Source organism: Mustela nivalis (assembly GCF_964662115.1).
Source record: "Mustela nivalis genome assembly, chromosome: 7".
Lineage (NCBI taxonomy): Eukaryota > Metazoa > Chordata > Mammalia > Carnivora > Mustelidae > Mustela > Mustela nivalis.
Window position 1 is genome coordinate 28,229,916 of NC_139026.1, and position 14,243 is coordinate 28,244,158.

General features: G+C 37.6%; 1 long non-coding RNA gene across 1 annotated transcript; it reads right to left on the reverse strand.

The window, feature by feature from the left end:
- Positions 1–1,488: 1,488 nt before the first annotated feature.
- On the reverse strand, positions 1,489–13,679 carry LOC309868670. Its single transcript, XR_014313776.1, has 3 exons — positions 13,592–13,679; positions 6,256–6,504; positions 1,489–1,574 (listed from the first exon to the last, which is right to left on the reverse strand). It is a non-coding gene; the product is annotated as an uncharacterized lncRNA (long non-coding RNA).
- Positions 13,680–14,243: the final 564 nt, after the last annotated feature.

Consider the following 14,243-nt stretch of genomic DNA (forward strand, 5'->3'; position numbering starts at 1 on the left):
ACAAAATATGTTCATTGATTAGTGCCTCAAGAGAAAGCATGTTCTTCAAAAGGAGATGTGAGACAGGTAAATTTCAAAAAGGTAGACAGGAAAAGTATTTTTATAGGTTATTTATAGTAAAGTTTCCTTTGTTCAGGCGTGATAACAGGTATCCTGGGTAAGCAGCAAAACTAGTCATTTCTGGGAAGATGCACATGGTGCTTTGTTGGATTGCTTCTGAATGAGCAGTACAACATACCTCAGATTAAACAATAAATTAAGTGGGAAGTTGTAGAATACCAGAAAGTAAGTTCTTAGTTTACAACCTGCACCTGACCTTTCTGGTGGAACAGTTTACTTCTTATTGCTCCTCTCTGCACTATGAGGCTTCTGGGAGACTGGGTGATACTCATCGCCGATGCTTTTAAAATCCTCCGCATTATCTTTGGAATGCAACTTTTAGTCCAATTTGCTTATTTAAGAAATTTGGTTCTACTAAAATTAGGAGATTACATGCATTTAAAAAATCAAGAGCCACTGTGATCTCTTCTTATCCAGAAATGTATGCACAGTGCCTTCTATGCAGTCTCAGCTCACTTTAGCACAGATATAGCCTAGCTTAGGTTTTCCAAAATTTCTCTGGAGCAGGACATTGTTTAATTGTGTGGCTTCAAGGAGTATCCTCAGAAACAAACAAAATAAGACTTCATATAATCTGAGATATGAACACGATTAGTAGCTATATTCCATAGATTTACTGCATTCCTAATCCATTTTAGAAGGTATTCTAAAAGAACAGATAATTGTGTAGAATGAAGCAACTATGAAAACGTAAAAAGACTTTTTGAAGGTATGTGGTATATAGAGTATTCAAAAAGTATAAAATGGGGGTGCCTGGGTGGCTCAGTGGGTTAAAGCCTCTGCCTTCAGCTCAGGTCATGATCCCAGGGTCCTGGGATGGAGCTCCACATTGAGCTCCCTGCTCAGCAGGGAGCCCGCTTCCCCCCTCTCTCTCTGCTTGCCCCTCCACCTATTTGTAATCTGTCTGTCAAATAAATAAATAAAATATTAAAAAAAAAAAACAAAACAAAAAACTTAAGTCTTATCTGCAAAGATATATTTCATATTATTTTGAATGTCTTCTTTCTCTACTGTGAATTAAGGATGGATAGTTTACCTTATTTCATGGTAGACATCTTAATTTCCATAAATGATAGATAAGATAAACCATAAGGTCACTCTATGTTTTGCTATTCATGAAGTCAGGAGATTTGGGTTCTGGTCTAATTTTATATCATCTCAAGTTAGTCTCTTTAGCTCTGAAAACCAATGCCCTCATATCCAAAATGAGACCAATGATATCAGCTCTGTCTGCCTCATGGTGAGGTTATGAATAGCAAGTGCCTTTGAGAGAGCTTTCAAACACTGTAAAGCCATCTATAAACAGCAGTGCTTAGCTCTAAAGTGCCATAATAGTAAACATACCATACCAGCTCATTTTGATTCATTCATGTATTCAATAATTCAGTTCTTCTTCTTTTCCCCTACTAAATAAATACTGAGTATCTTCAGTGTCCCAGGGATTATCCTATGCCCTGAAGATAAAGAGATGTAAAGGACACAGAGTTAATCTTTCGGGTACCCAAAGGGCATCTAGGGTGGGAGACAGACACATAAGCAGCTTATCAAAATACAAAGTCATAATTGCCTTACTAGACATAATAACAGAATGCTAAAAAAATATAGGAGTCCAATAACTCTGCCCAAGAGAAATGTTTCATAACAAAAATAAGTAGGGGTGAATTTTGGTAGATAGATGCAATGAGAAGTTTGATTTCTGGTTAGAGAATACAGGTAGAGATTAAGACTCAGGTTAGAGTCTGAGGGTAGAAGGTCCGGGAAACCAGTTTTTTTTTTTTTTTTAAAAAAGGTTTTATTTATTTATTTGATGGAGAGGGAGAGAGTGATCACAAGTAGGCAGAGAGGCAGGCAGAGGGAAAGGGGAAGCAGGCTCCCCACTGAGCAGAGAGCCGGATGCAGGGCTCGATCCCAGGACCCTGAGATCATGACCTGAGCGGAAGGCAGGAGCTTAACCCACTGAGCCACCCAGGCACCCCGGGAAACCATTTTTTACTGAGGTTTTGCATGAAGGATATGTACTTTAGTCAAGATTGCTACAAAGGCTCTAAGCTGGATAAACAGTCATCAATGATAGGCCTCTGAATGGTTTAGATTAACGAATTCAACCATATAATTTTACGCTTTTAGTAGATGATTGACAGCCAGCCTCACCCTAGCAGCCATAGGAAATAGCATTCTGGGGCTACTGCAATGATAAATGTATGTGTGGTTCATCAACAGGGATTTTCATGCTTAATCGCAAAGGCTTACAAAAACCCCAACTGAATCTGAGAATTGATATGGAATAATAAAGACCAAGTATAAGTATAAAACTTCCTGAATGATATAAGTAAAGGGATTTAGACCATGCCAAAATATACCTCTTTGGCATTTTGATTATTATGAAGATGCTTGAGAAACAGCAGATGCAGGAACCTAATGTTTTCAATCTAACAGTAGGACATAAAATTTCCCATGAGAAAGGTGCCCTCCCTGTATCAGGAAGGGCAAAATAATCTTATCACCAGAGACTGGGAGTCCAATGGACCTGTGCCAACAAACTTACGAAAGTAACACTTATCATTCATTAATTCTACCCCCTCATCGATTTCCTAGTCACTGAACCACAATTTACTGCCCCTCACTCAAGCCCTTTTGTCTTGTCACTTTCCCATGATTTACTCTTCCTTGTGTAAAAAGGTACACAAGTACACAAACATTTGAGATTTTTAGGTTTCATTTTCCCTCTGAAGACTTGTATACACATAAAAATCAATGACTGGATGAATGAATGAGTAAATAAATAAATAAATAAATAAATTTTAAAATGTGTATGTTTTCTTTCCAACTAATCTGTCTTACGCCAGTTTAATTCTTAGGCCAGCCACAGAAGCTAAGAAGGTAAATGGAAGTTTTCCTTCCCTCAGAGGTAGTGGGGTAGTCTACAGATTTCCTGAAGTTATCCAAATGTAGTCGACTATGGAAGTGCTTTGCAGTCTATTCCTTCCAACTTAAACCAAAGTGGGGAAGTAAGAGTTTTATTTTCCGAGGTATTAGCATTTCTGAACTCAAATGCTCTGAGTTCTGAAAGATCTTAATAAGCCAAGTGAGCTGAGCACTAATGTTTGATAAAGATCTTAGATTTTACCTTACAGGCAATGAGGACATTTGCAGAAAAAAAGTGACAGCTCAATTAAGTTTTTGCAAATGCTTATTCTGGAAGCATCAAGGTCAAAAGATAGAAATGGGGGTGAGGCTGAAGTTGACAGGAGAAACGTAGAACAGTTAAAAAGTAACTTGCTGACTTTGAAGTGAGATCATCCACGGAGGGAGGGGTGGAAATGGTGGTAAAAGAGGGATCTGATTATGAGAAAATACTGTCCTCACAAGTACTTCTAAACAGGATGTGATGAGACTGGTGTGGAGAAGGATGAAGAGGAGGAGTTAGACTCTGGTTTTGCAATCTATGCAGTTCACAGTACCACTAACTAAGAAAGCCCCATACAAACCTGGGAAGAGGTGGGGTATGGCAGCAGAAGATAATGAGTAGTTTGAATGTGCTCATTTTCAAGGCATTTGTGGGATATTCAAGTTTAGATGCCACCATGATAGTTATAAATATGATTCTGATGCCCAAGAGAAACATCTAACTGGAAATATGTATTTGCAACCATCAACTTGGTTCAGGTCATGCAAGAAAATGGAATGATTTTATTTTATTTTTTTTTAAGACTTTATTTTTTATTTGACAGAGAGAGAGAGAGAGATCACAAGTAGGTAGAGAAGCAGGCAGAGAGAGAGAGAGAGAGAGAGAAGCAGGCTCCCTGCTTAGCAGAGAGCCTGATGCGGGGCTCGATCCCAGGACCCTGGGATCATGACCTGAGCCGAAGGCAGAGGCTTTAACCCACTGAGCCACCCAGGCGCCCCTGGAATGATTTTTAAAAAATTATTTTAGGGGTGACCGGGTGGTTCAGTCTGTTAAGCAGCTGCCTTCAGCTCAGATCATGATCCCAGGGTCCTGGGATCAAGCCCCACATTGGGGCCCCTGCTTAGTGGAAAGCCTGCTTTTCCCTCTCCCTCTGCCTGTGGCTCTATCTACTTGTGCTCTCTCTTTCTCTCTGTCAAGTAAATAAATGACAATCTTTAAAAAAAGAATAAAATAAAATAAAAAAGATTATTTTAATTGATAAGAGGACAGCAGTAAGAGCTAACCTAAAGATGAGACACCAACAAAGGATTCTGAGAAAGAAACTTACAGAAAAAAAGGAAAGTAGTGAGAGAATTAATAAAAAGAAAGTTTTAAGAAGGAGGAGGGGGAAGATGGGTACAAATAAAGAGCCAAATGTTCCAGTGATACTAATAGATGAAAAAAAATGAAAAAGATTTCCAAAGTACAAAAATCAAGGACACTGTAGCCTTGACATAATATTTTGGTATTATAGTTGAAGCAAAATTCAAGTTTTAATTGGCTAAGTAATAAACAGATGCTGAGAAAGAGTACAGAAAATATACATAAATATAAAGATAATACATAAAGATAATAGCTTGAGAGGGAACTCGAGTAAAGTGAAAAAGACTTCTGTAATTGATTAATCAATCATGAATTGACTTCATTTTATGGCGGGGAGAATATTGGTAATAATAGAGGACATTATGACTGGATTCTGGATCTATTTTTTCTATTGCTGAAGAAGGCAGTATATAATAGTTAAAGGTATGATTTTGGAGTTCCGCATCTTGTGTTCAAATATCACTTAACTACTTTGTGCTTTAGTTCATTTATATATACAGTGACAAAAAATGATTATTCCTGTCTCATAGGTTTGTTGTGGCTGGCACATTTTAAGTATTTAATGTCTTACTTATTGTATTATTAGATTATTATTACAGATTTCTTTTTAAGTAAGCATAGAGTACTTTTAAAGAATATATATGTGTTTATTACATAAGAATTTGGCTCCCAATCAATTCTTGCTCATGATTTTATGCAAATGCCAATACTGTTCTCTTTCTACATGAGGAAATTGCTTTCTCTATGATTAGTGAAAGCCTGTTAGAACATGGAGTTGTCAATCAAGCCTTCTTTAGTGCCAGAAACAAGTTTTATCCATGTTAATATCAGACTATCACTGGGGATCTCTTCTCAGTGATATACACAGGCTCTAAGCATAGGGTACTTACCCTCAGGAAGAACAAGTATTCTTCCAGTTTGAGGTCTCTGCATGAGTTTGCTGCCCCTAATCTTATTCCCTAGATATATTTTCATTTAAAATGGAAAAACTATACTAGATACTCAATTTAAAAGAGAGAGAGAGAATAATGATGACCCAAATCCCAACATTCTTAATCAGGTACCTAAAAGCAGAGCATAGAGGCTAAACATGGAGGTTCCGTAATCAAACCTATTAGCTCAGATTTGGCTCTAACTATGGATAGAAAATGTGAGTAGGACAACAGAGTTGAGTCAAAGGTATTTTCTTGAGTAATTTTAGGTGATCTGATACATATTTTCTTTCCCAGAGGCCTATCCTAGTCCTACTTAGCAGCTTTTTAAAGGCAAGTATATAATTTCAATCAGGAGAAGACACAAGACGTACATTGTCACAGCAGTTGAAAGCGAAGTATAACAACCGTAATAAGGGGACTTGGAAAAGCCCTACTTCAATAAGAAAGAGAAGCGATAGAAGAAGGAGATGTAGAGAAGGAGGGGAAGTGGGAAAGGGGGAGGAGGAGAAGCAAGTGGGGAGGGAAGACAAGAATGAGAGAGAGCAGGGGAAGAGGAGAGCGGCAATGCCACCATACCACTACCCAAAGACGGCACCTGCATGAGGAGCGCATTGTCCAATCCTGCATTCCTAAAAAGACATCCTACTTAGCACCACAGTCTAAGTGAGTGTGCCTGATGACTCTAGTTTGTTCTCACCCACACCAATAACCCTCCTGCTTAGAGACTGAGTGAGGGTCAAGAGAAACCTTGGGAATGAAGCAGCTATAACCAAAACAGTTGTTCAGATGATATAAGTAAAAAGCCATAAAATAAAGAGAGATCAAAAATGATATAAAGAATATGGTATGGGGTATGGAAAGAAAGGAGACTCCTTCTAGAGTTAAGAGAAGAAAGTCTTGATGCACACATGAGCATTGAGAGAAGCTGACCTTTTCGTGGCTCCAACTCTGAAATATGTGAGGCATCCTTATCTGCTGTGAGTGAAAGAGCTTGAGGAGATTCATAACTGCTGCAACGAACCTTGGAGAATCCCAGGGGTAGAGTGATGTAAAAGAATTGCTGACAGCATTGCAAAATGGACTGAGATAATTGGAATCACAGAGCTCCTATAGTTCTTACTAACTCTTCATTTCTTCAGAGGAAGAGAAGGGGTCCAATCATCTTTGGAAATTCAGTGCCTAGCATATTGCAGTGAGGAAAGTAGAATGCATGTGAGAACATTTTGTAAATTACTACATTTTAGTTGTAAATTACTACATTTTAGTATCAGTTCAAGTTTTCATTGCATTTTTAAACTACATCTGTATACTTTATAAAATCTCACCACTTTTTAAAACTGGTATGAAGGAGCAATGGGAATGTTTTAAAAAAGGAAATTGTTGGAAGTAATGAACTATTTTTATTATTACATTTTAAATTTTTTCTTAGAAGTATAAAGTCCTTTTTATTAATTTAAAGTATAAGTGATGAACTAAATAACTTCATATGCTCATAAAATTATCCTGTGTGATATGTGATATACTAAATGGTATATTATAATTTGTATCATTAACTAAAAACTTATTTGTTAAGTGACTAAAATATTGAATTTTTCAATATTTTAGCAAAACAAAGAAAATCACATATTTTATTAATAAATTTCCCCGAAAGTGGCAAGCAGGTATCAAAACACCCTTTTATTTACTTTTAAAATATTCATTTATTGGAGGGAGAGAGAGAGATTGAGCATGCAAGTGTGGGTAGGGGCAGAGGGAGAGGGAGAGAATCCTCAAGCACTCTGAACTGAATGTGGAGCCCAATGCACGACTTGATGTCACAACTTAGGGATCATGACCTGAGCTGAAATCAAGAGTTGGATGCTCAACCGACTGAGTCACCCAGGCACCCTAAAAGACTCACTTTTAGAGAAAAGGACTATGAATGAACCCAAACTTCACAAATCTGCATGAAACTTTTTCTAATCAGTTATGCTTGGAAATACATATTTCATGTTACAGATTTTGTACATAGCTTTCCCCCAATCCCTAGGATAGCAAGAAAGAGACATGCTTTCATGAACTACAAGATAGTTTCCTCATTTTTCTGAGTGATTATTGGGGATGGGGGTGGGAAGTGAGGAGGATCTCAGCAGTGACAAGGGACAGAAGTTGAAGAAGGGGTGGAAAAAAAATACCCCTCGCCAATTAGTATTAGGTTAAAATCAAATTTCATTTTTCTAAGTCTCAATCCACTTATGCTGTGTTGATTTTGCCAGAAAGCATTAAACTAAAATAGGACTTTAATTATTTTTTTTTACTATTCACATCACTAAAAAATGTGCCAAGGCTGCTAATATTTAATTTAATAGTTTAAGTTCTGATAATTGATCATTTGTCCCCTTAATGAAAAGCATATTTTCAGCTGCTCTGATAATGTCAAAGCCAAAAGGCTAGAAGAAATCAGGATTATAACCCCTTTTCAACCTAGAAATCCTTAAAGACTTCATGTCCTTTCTCTATAGCTTTTTAAAAAATTATTATTTTTTGTCTTGTTTTAAGAAGAAGTAGAGTTAACACTAACCTCTAATCTTGACAGAACTAACAGGGATGCTGTTCTCTTTACTCTAGTCTGTTTTTAAAGACATAGTAGAGGGGAAAGGCACATGTCTTCTAATTTTAAGCTATTGGGAAGGGGGAAGAAAAAAAGTATTTTACCAGTTTGGGTTCTTAGGCTGCTCTAAAAATCAAATTAACATAAGACATATTAAATAGAGAAAAACAATTTGTCACTATACAAGGGCCCTATAATAAGAGACCCAAAGACAAGTTGGACAATTAATGCTTGTATGCCATCTTCAGCTAAGGAATAGGATAAAGGCTGGTGCTTCAAAAGGGAGGAGGGTGATTCATAGGACAACAAGAGCAGATGTTTGATAATTAGATGTTTGCCCTGCTTACAGATAGGTCATTCAGATAAAAAAGTTATCCTATGGTAATAGCCTTCTTTCTGAGCCAGGCTCCCGACCTAAATGATTTTAGGTAGTTTAAGGAAAGGTAATAATTTTTCTTAAATCCTCTGGGTCTTGATTACCTTCAGCTCAAAATAGTGGACATGCTTATCTGACACATTTTGGGTAAATTTGTTCTAAATCCCTTCAGAATTCAAAAGTCAGTTACAATTAAGCCTGTAGCATAAAGTATATGGAATACATCATTTCTCATAGGAAAATTGCATTTGTTCCTTCAAGTTGAAGTGCAGTTTATTCTTAAGGTGCTGGATATGGTTTAATATAAAGTTTTACCTATGATATTCTGAAAATAATTGGAAATGTTCCTAAAATGGAATCGGGAGATTTGGACAGTGAGAACTCTGATACCCTGCCACTCTTAGTCTGATGCAGACCAAACAGGAAGAGATGGGCTTGACTTTATACAGACTTGACCTTGCCTGTGTATACCACTCTACTATTCCAGCTGGAGGAAGAGAGGATTCCCTGACTTCCATGGGCAACAGATGAACCAATGAAAAGCCACCCTACTTCAAACCCCCTATTCCAACAGACTTTCAGTTTACAACAGCCTTACCAGCTCACCTCTTTTCTCCTCAAAAAAAAAAAAAAAAAAAAGCCTTTCCTCTGTTTATCAGATTTACCTATGGTTTTGCTGTAGCCTCTTTGTCTCAGATTGCAATTCTTTTTATTCCTGAATAAACCACTCTTTGCTGGCAAAATAACTGGCAGGTTTTTGTTTTTTTTTTTTTAAGGTTAACAATCTAGTTTTTAGAAAATAACATTTTTGTGGTGCAATGTTTAATACATTATCTGAAGTATTTTATTGATAAAGTGATGTAATCCCTGTCCCTATTAGTGTTCTTTATGGTGAGCAGAAGAATAGCTCTAGAGGTTACTTAGGCTCAAAATAAAGATTCATTAGAAGAGCTGATGGTAGTCCAGGTAACATAGAAAAATCTAACTAATGGAAAACCAAATGTCAGAAAGATATGAAATAGGACGGCTCCATGGGCTCAGGTAGCAGGAAATAAGGGAGAGTCAAATCACCATACTCATCCCTATTTCTCTTTTTCTTTTTGTTCTGTTTCTTTTTTCTTTTTAACCAGGCTGTTTCATTTTATTTGCAGTTATTTTCTTTGAAAATCATATTAATGGGGTGGAAAAAATTTTATTCATCCTTGCTCAGTTCTTTGGCTGGTCTAACAGTCAAATTAACATAAAACAGACTAACAGGAAAAAAATTTAGTTTTGTGTATGGGTACCTCACATACATGAGAGGTTCAAAGGCAGAAAGGTAAAATAAGGTATATGTGCCATTCTGAGCTAAAGAATGAAATGGGTACCTGGAGCTTCAAAGGAAAAAAGGGCACATCACAGAGCAAGAGGAAGAGAAGTAAATGTTTGGAAATTAGATGTTTGCCTTGCCCTATAGATGGGTCATTCAGATAAAGTTTATCTCTGGTAATAATTATCTTTCTGGAAAAGACTCCAATTTAGATTCTTCTAGGTAGTTAAGGGAGGGGGAAAATTTTTCTCTTGAGCCCACAAGATCTCAATTACCTTCAGCTCAAATTAGTTCAAATACCAAAGTGGCACATTTTGGGGAAACTTGTTCTGAACCCCTTCAGTATAAATCAGGAAAAAAAAAAAAAACACCATAATTTTTCAATTTGGTCTTTTTACATCATACTAAAAATGTAACCTTATTCTAGTTTAAATTAAATTCCAGTTGAAAGCTATATCTGGGAAGGAAGAACGAAAGGCATAGTCATGCTAAATGATACTTCATATAAATAATGGATAGAAGGGAATATAGGAGAGGAAAAATAATTTTCTCTCTACCCTTCTAGGACCTTGGCTATGACATTCCCTTTAAAGACAGAGAAAAAGAAACAGAAGCTTAATAACATGTATACCTCCTGTATTTATGCAAGATATCCAGGAAAACTCAAAGTAGTCCAACGTCATCATAAATACCATCTTCATGGCCAATAGACGCACAAAAAGATGCTCAACATTATTCATCATCAAGGAAATACAAATCAAAACTACAATGAGATACCACCTCATACCTATCGGAATGGCTAAACTTAACAACACAGGAAACAACAGGTGTTGGTGAGGATGTGGAGAAAAGGGAACCCTCCAACATTGTCAGTGGGAATGCAAACTGTTGCAGCCACTCTGAACAGTATGGAGGTTCCTCAGAAAGTTAAAAACAAAACTACCCTACAACCCAGCAACTGCACTACTAGGTATTTACCCAAAGGGCACAAAACTACTAGTTCGAAGTGATACATGCACCCCAATGTTTATAGGCAGCATTTTCAACAATAGCCAAACTATGGAGAGAGCCCAAATGTCCATCAACTGATGACTGGAAAAGGAGTTGTGGCATTCCATTTTATACATAGAATAGTACTCAATAATGAAAAAGAATGAAATCCTGCCATTTGCAAACAACATGGAGCTAGAAAATATTATGTTAAGCAAAGAAAGTCAGAGAAAGAAAAATACCATATGCTTTTACTCATATGTGGAATTTAAGAAACAAAATAAATGAACATAGGGAGTAAAAAAGAGAGGCAAACCAAGAAACAGACTCTTAAGTATGAAGAACAAACTGGATACAGGAGGTGGGTGGGGGTTGGGGGTGGGGGATGTGGTAAACAGGTGATGGGTATTGTACCTAAGGGTTGAATTACTAAATGCTATACCTGAAACTAATATTCCACTGTTAAGTTCACTAACTGGAATTTAAATAAAAACTTGAAGAAAAATTAATAATTCAATTACCATCTTCAGCTAATGACAAAAGAGAGATACTGAGGGTAGGAGTGTCAGTTGTGGGAAGTTCTCAGGCAAAGCACAGTAAACAAGGGTGTGACTGATATGCAGATTTAAGTCCGTTCTTCTTTATTTAGGTTTCCAGAGATTTAATTATATTTCCCTCTTGGCACAGAGAAGGAAACACAAATGATTCTTACAAAAAGGTAAATTCTCTGTCTTCAGAAGTTTTCAGAAATTCTCCCATATCTGTTGTGTTAAAAAAATAATAATAACAAGTTCAAAATAATCCTTATGCCAAAGAGGCATACTTTGGAATAGTATTGTAAGGGCCTGTTTAGACAGAGCGGCCCCATAAACAACCATTTTGTTGTTTATGCAGTAAAACTTAAATTGACCCTGCCGTCCCCCGCCCCCCAGGGGAACTTATTTAAAAGCAAGTCTGGGAAACCAGTCCCAGGTAACAAAACCCCAATACAAGGGTGGGTCAGGTTAGGTAGAGATAACAGCCCAAACTCAGGGATGAGTCCGGTCAGGTGGAGACATCCAATCAGTAAAGGGAGCATACTGTCTCCCTAGCTACCAAGGAGTGTGGGCCCCGCCTTTTGGGTGCCAATTCTGACCAAGGTGATAGGCTAGTTCAAATGTCTACTATAGGGAAAATTGTAATTCAATTGGTCACTTATGTGTGACCTAGCATGACTGTGCAGCTTTCTCTGTGTGTTACAATCTCATTCGCCACCTGTGTGTGGCCAGGCCAACCACATGGCCTTTGCTCTATAAAAGTTAGTCTCTGAGGCAGGGAGGGGTCTCGCTCTCTGTAAGAGGCGTGGCCCGGGCCAGTCAGCTTGATTCTCGATGCTTGGCGCGAAATAAAGCTTTGCTTGAGCTTCACTATGTATCAGTCTCACTCCTTTAACCACGGACCCATTACTGGGGGACCCAACACTGGGGATCCAACAGTATTTTCTGCTCCTTTTGAGGAGTAAACATTTCTGATTTTGCCTAAGAACCGGGAACTGTCCAATAGGATTTATCTAGCAAATGAGAAATGAAAAAGAAAAAGCATGTGTGCATGGCAATTTTTTGAGAGAAATGTTCTGTCTTACAAAAGCATTCCTCTTTTTAGCTTTGATACGCAGGAGACAAAAACTTCCTTGGACACATCTGACTAGTTAATAACTGTGTTAGTAATATAAGCTAAATAAAAATAAGGGACTGCTGTTTGTTTGCCATGCTCATGTAATACTGTTGGGGTCGATTTCACGTTAAAACATGTTAACCCACTAGTGCCTGCCTGGGCCTACTTAGCCATAGTGACTCCATGTTGCCTAGGTAGACATTTTGTTGTCTAGAAAAGTTACTGCTCTCGGTTCCAGGTAACTGTTACTAAAACACAACACCTAAAACAAGGTAACTGTTATTAAAACACACACCTAAAACAAGGCCAGTTCCAGGTAACTATTACTAAAACACATACCTAAAACAAGGCCATTGGTAACCATTACTAAAACACACAGGTAGGAGACATCCAATCAGCCAAAGCCACAAATGGTCAACAAATGCAGATGTCTGCGATTGTGCCCTATAAAAACTAGCCTGTAAGACCAAGGGGCGTCACTCTCTTCGGAGGCGGCCCTGGCCGGTCAGTCTGACTTCTAATGCTTGGCATAGAATAAAGCTTTACATAACTTTAACTTTGTCTCAGCCTCATTTCCCTGGCCGGTCAGCCTAACTTCTAATGCTTGGCATAGAATAAGGCTTTGCGTAACTTTGTCTCAGTCTCGTTCCTTTGATAACGGACCCAACAATACCCCTCAAAATATCTATGACTCTAAAATATTGAAAGTTTATTATAGTTAGAAAATTACATTTTCTTTCTGCTGAAATATGTTAAGTTCAAACAATGTGCATTTCTAAGTGAGTTTATGTTAAGTTACTGTTATTTGGTTAGCACATAAACAGATGTGTCTTCCATTGTGAGACTCTGGTTCTTCCTATAAAAGAGATAATACCGAAAAATGAAAAATGAACAAACAACATCTTGGTTGGGAAATTTGGTTAAGATTCAGTTTTGCTCTGTTACCTTGAGCATTGAATCCATGTCTTTCTTTCTGCCTCCTAAATATTTGAGTATCTAGCCTAACTCTCTGTAAGATATAATATACACTTTATAATTGTGTCATATATTCTGATGATCACTCTGACAATTTCAATGCAAAAGTCCTTCGGGCTATTAAAGCAAATGATGAAGTTTTAGAATATAGGTGAGGTTCAGTGGGGTGGAGTCTGGAGCCGATGACCAAGAAAGAATTCTTGAGACATCTTTGGTGCAAAACGGTGGCTTATTAAAGCAAGGGGACAGGACCCTGGGCAGAAAGAGCTGCTGCCCTGAGGTTGTTAACAGTAGCAGGTTACCTAAGATGGGGAGGGGGGGTGAGGAAAAAGGGAGGCTTCAAAAAAACTTTCATATGCTAAAGAGGACTTACAAGATACCGGAGGCCTTGAGGCCTTGTCATTGTCAAGTTTTTTTCCCCTCTAGCAAGGTATTAACATTAAGATAAGTGGGAGATTCCTAAAGACTGTCACATATATCCTAGCCAGGAGTGGGGGTGGGGGAAGGTGGGTGTCAGCCTTTTGCTTTGTTCTCAGCCAGCCTTCTGTTCCCTCATCACAATGGCAAGGGTTCTAAAGGACCAGAGCTAATTTTCCCTATAAGACTGAACTTGAAGGAAATAAAAACAAGCACCATTTTCAGTCACTTTGCGAATCTCTTGTACTTAAGCTATCTCTTTCTTCTTCATCAATCATTAGCATGGAGGCATCAATACACTCATATGTGTTCATGGTTGCTTTCCATCCTCAAGGTATTTCTGCTTTGAGAAGTATCTTTGGGAATGAATGCTTAATGTTTTATGAGATAAACAACTGAAAATAGTAACATTGCTGACAAGAATTTTCAAATTAGTAGGCCTGCTCAGCATGTTTTTATTAAGGATTAGCTGAAAAATCAAATTATATTTATGCCTTTACATGTGTCTCAATTCATATGCATAAGAAAAATGACTTGAAAAAAAGGAAGAAACCAAAATATTGGCAAGTGCTGGAATTCATGGATTTTGACTTTTGTCTTTATGCCCT